We start from the raw sequence: 5201 nt of genomic DNA, 5'->3' as shown, positions 1-5201 counted from the left end.
CTAAGAAACAATTTTACCTACATGAATCGGGAAATTAGTGCCCACATTCCCAACATAGAGAAAAAGAGGAGTTGAAGTCCTAACAGTTTTCTCAGTATCAGACTAAACCACAGATTCAAGGCCCAGCTATTTTGAAACCTTAACATTTTAAAGTCATACTTTTAAAAAAAAATTATATTTGGCCATATTTCAGACTTTTTTGTCAACCCCAAATCATCTATAACAAAGTCCAGAAAAAATATATAAATAAAATAATTTTCTAAGTATGTAATTCTAAAAATGTTATAAACTTTTTTAAATATATTACAATTCTATTTTTTCTAAAAACAATCGGTGAAATAAGAAAAATTTTTTATTTTATTGTTATTTAAATTGTTAAATTTTTAAATCCAAATTTATTATCTTTTTCCATGCCCTATTTGATTTATATACAAACAACTACCTAACTAAACACTAACAAGTTCCATCACCCTCAACTTTGAACATATAAGATATAAAAATATCAACATATGACTTTGTCATTCATTCTTATATCAAACTCATCAACCTATGTAATTTCCAAAGTCTCATCCATCACATTATAGATAAAAAAAACAAGCAAACAATAAAATCCAGTAAACAAAACTATACAATGCACCTATAATGTAGCCGACTATGCACCTAGTAATAATAATGTATCAGTTATTCTTCTTCAGAGGAAGAGACATTAAAATTCTTGTAGCGTAAGATTCCAAACCAATTTAGCATACTAAAATCTTCAGATCCAACAAAACTAGCTAGCTAGCTAGGGAAATAGAAAACTAAGTAATATTATACAAAAAGCAAGCAATATCGAAACGTACAAATCACCTCTCCTCCTCGTCGTTGTCAGTGCCATAGCTGTGACACGAAGATTGGAGCCCCATTGATAACTTTGTTGGATTCTTCTGCAAGGTTATGCGAAGAGAAGATAACCACAGTTCGTTGGATCGGTTTTAATGGTCAGCTCGGCGGAACAGTTTGTGCACTTGAAGTAGAACCTATAAATTTCAATCCCTAGGTATGTTTCTTTGGTGACTTGTTCTACACGGCTATTGAATTTGGTGCCCTCCGACATGTAATTACCACACTTTCTGCAACGAGCAGGCACCGAAAGCATAAATCGAATTTTTTTCTGATGGTTCTTCGGTTTCAGGAGGCGAGATATCTTCTTCCGATCAAACTCTGCCGGATAATACTGGTTTAGGCCTTTGCGTTCTGTCATATCTTCACAACACAACGAATGGTTCGAATCATTTAGGGTTTTGCAATCTTTTTCTTAGCAAAAAATTAAGGGTTTGGAAGAATCGGACCGATTTATAACAAAACAATAGCTCTCCGTGTTTCTTAATTGTGTCGGTTTAATAGTATTGAGGCCCAATTACTTAGAAAAACGTGTGAGGCCATATTGTGATAATAAGTTAATAACTAAATCCAAAAGGATTACGATTAAGTTGGATTCTTTTGGACCTTCATTGCATCCAACGGTTATGATATATTCGTTTGTTACTTTTTTTTTGAAGTGATTATTCTTTTGTTACTTACTATTCGTTTATTACCACTAGAGATTATATACTATAATTTCTTTTCATTTCCAAACTTTTAAATATTTCAATTTGTTGTACATTATCTTACAAAAAAAACATAAAATAAGATAATAGAAAGATGACAATAGTTTGAGCTTTTTTTTTGTGATTTATTGGACATCATTATGTAAGAATTTGAATGGTTGTGCATGCCAAATACATTTTTAATGCAGTTTATTTTTTTTAATGCAAATACGATTATATTTATCAGATATAAGGAATGAGAAATTTCATATATGATATGTTAGTTGGTTTCTATATGTATGACCAATTAAGAATCTGATGGGAATACATTTAAACTAATATATTTTGATTAATGATAATATAATAAATAATAAATGATATAATGAATAGATTGTTGATGGCATATGTTGTAATTTTTTAGTAAATAAAAGAGTGTTTAAAATGTGGTGTGAAAAGGCTAGCTTGTGGTGTTGACACGTAAACATAATGATAAATTTGTTAATAATTCATAAAATTAAGTTTTTTTTTTAAATGTTTTTTTTTTTAATAATAAGGGGATGCTAGTGTTTATCTGTCTCACCATTTGAAGCCATATTTGCATGGATTTTGAAAACTCAACAAACAAAAACAAATATTTGTGACAGATGTATAATTATAATTTTTATGATTATCATTATTTATACATTTACAATACTATATTTTGGCGTTTTTAATTTTTTAGAGTTTTAAGTGTTTTAAGATTTTTGCTTGGTTTGTCGACTTTTCTAATTTTTTAAAGATTTAATCTATTTATCAAGTGAACTTCTGTTAAATGATTTTTATCTGTTAGATTTTTTGAATATAAGGTTATTTAAAATAATGAAATTTCAAAAAAAAAATATAATATTATTTTTCATATTTATTGGGTTTTTTATAAAATTTTATTAATATAATTGACATGTTTTTTTAACAATTTTATTGGTTGATTTAATTTGTTTGAGTGGATAGACTAAAAAGCTTTCAAATAATCTTCGTTTGAAAAAAAAAATATGTTGTTATATTATCTTTTTGTGATATATTATCTATATATACTGCTACTATACAATACATGACCATAAATAATTTACAAAACATTAGAATTCAAAATTTGATGTGTATTAATATCCAAATATATATGAAATAGTCCGCAAAAATTAATAAAAAGCTAACTAAATCTTTGTAATTATTTAATTATATTTTTATCTTGTTTTGTTGGATTCTCATGAAAAGAAATTGTTAGGCTCACAAAATGTTTCAAAATTTGTTGTGTTATTGTTTTGTCTATATTGCAAAATTTCTTGAGTTGATATTTTAAATTATTTAAATGGTTTCATCTTTAAATAAGACTTTGTTATTAAGACTTTAGAAAATTATATTTTTGAGTGGTTTTTGTCAAAAATGCAAATCTTAAAAAGGAATTGAAATAATATATAAACTTACTGTTACTACCTAAAACACACTTACTTGAAAATATTTTGGTTGCTTAATTTAGAGCTACCAAAATTTAGTTCTCTATCTGACTTTTTTTGTTACAAATCGAGAAATTAGTGCTTCTGCGTACTTCTCAATGTTCTAATAGACTTTCAAGGAATATATTAATCAGAAACAAAGTATCGGATTAGGGACTTGAAAGTTGAAATCATATTATTGTAACTGTACATAAGAATTTGAATCTCCAAACCCATAGATATTGTTATCGGGCTTCATAATCAGTTTGATCTAAATAGTCTCTCTCAAAGTTAGAAGCATGAGATTATCAAAATTCCCTTCAAAAATATTGATTTTCCTGTTCAATGATCTAAAATCCCTCACAAGAACAGTCAAAACCAAAAGGATATAAAAAGAGATTACAGGCTCTAACATGTGCTGCAACCTTAACAGCAGAAGAGAGCAGCAAAGAGATGCTCCTCTTCAATGATGTGGGTCTGCCTCCAGAACTTCTTGATCTGTGTATTGGTTATGCCGTCTCCCTCAATCTTTTTGATCAGTATCCCAGAGATGGCGGAAGCTTTGAGGGATGAGGTCTCAGTGACTTCTTGAAACACAAAAACTACAAACTTAAAATGTAGAAGAGAAATGCAGGTAGCTGTAACTTCTAATTTTCATTCAATGATGATGTAAGCAATTAAGTAAATCAAGGATAATGCAAAACATTCCGGCTACTGGTTTTGACTTCTGATCAGACCCACTCTACTCTGTCAATGGCTATACGAAACATACCTCTCATCTGATCCACCGCTTCACCTTGTTGTCCTCTCATTCGATTCCTTCCGGTATGCATCAGGTTTCGTATAGTGAAGATCAGGGAGCGATACCTGAGGTGAGATCTACCCCTTGGTTTATGATAGGCTTTTTGCATCTAGTAATTATCTCAGCCTCCGTGTAACTAACTCCCTACTTCTCTCTAATGTTCTTGTATATCTACATAAACAAATTCACAAACACATCTCAGAATTTTCAGATTGAAATCGTCCATGTAAGCTTATGCTGTAGACTCGACCATATAAGATGTTTCACTTCGACAATGGCAGGTTCCATGTCACAACTTTATCCTTTGGTCAGAAATCTATATTATAATAGTTGAGTTTTTCCTCACTTCTCAGCGCGCCACGTCAGTGTTTTGTGGGCCCCACTTTTAAAAAGTGTGAAAAATGTCAAGTCCATGACTCGAATCCGAGTTATTGAAATATAAACACCAACATTTATACCACTAAGCTATATGATACTTTGTACATTGATGGCTGAACCTAATATATATTTATGAAGGTCGGAGGCCCTTGCTTCTTCGGGTTCCTCTGAGGGTCGGGTCTACAAGTGTGTTATGAGTTTTATTTTTAAATGGGATTCATTTCGTTATATGAAAAAAAAATCAAGTTTGCAACAATTATAGTTTTCCCAAATTGTAAATTGTTGTCGTTTAACATGAGTTTGAGTTTCCTTTCATCATTGTCTCAAACAAGTCTGAGCTACAGAGTTGCGTTGTATGTCTGCTCGTAATCTATTTTTTAACCGGTGAACTCTTCATGTCCACATCTTAAATTGCTTGATCATAAATGTTCCTGAATTGTAGCCCCTATGTAAACCCTATATATATGATTCTCATCTTTGATGAACCCAATTTGCATCTCCACAAAACTCATTGATTTCTCTTAGATTTGACCCATGTTCGAAAACGCGGCCGCCTAAGAGCTGTTCGGAGGTTGACCGCGGCGATTATGCCAAAATTGGTGTAGCCAGACGTTGACCCGTGTTGACCCGCGTAAGACCGCCTAATTTCCGCGTTCACGGCCTAATTCCCGCCTATTCCCGCGTTGACCGCCTAAGTTTTTTTTCCGTCCTTGTAAGTTAAAACACGGTTGATTATTTTTTACCCATTATTGATAAATTTTGTGTAATTATTCATTACAAAATAATTATAATTAGCAAACCCACCATTTACGAATAAAAAAGAGACTGTTTAAAATTATATATAAAAAATTATATAATTATGTCTAAAAACTTGTATCATCATGTTTTAAATTAGCTAAATATATTATAAATATATTAAATTGTATTCAAAACTAGGCCCCGCGTAATCCCTGAGTACTCCCCGATTTTTCGGTAACTCGCTAGGCC

This window comes from Brassica oleracea, chromosome C4 (genome assembly GCF_000695525.1).
Source record: "Brassica oleracea var. oleracea cultivar TO1000 chromosome C4, BOL, whole genome shotgun sequence".
NCBI lineage: Eukaryota > Viridiplantae > Streptophyta > Magnoliopsida > Brassicales > Brassicaceae > Brassica > Brassica oleracea.
This window is presented reverse-complemented; position numbering follows the sequence as displayed.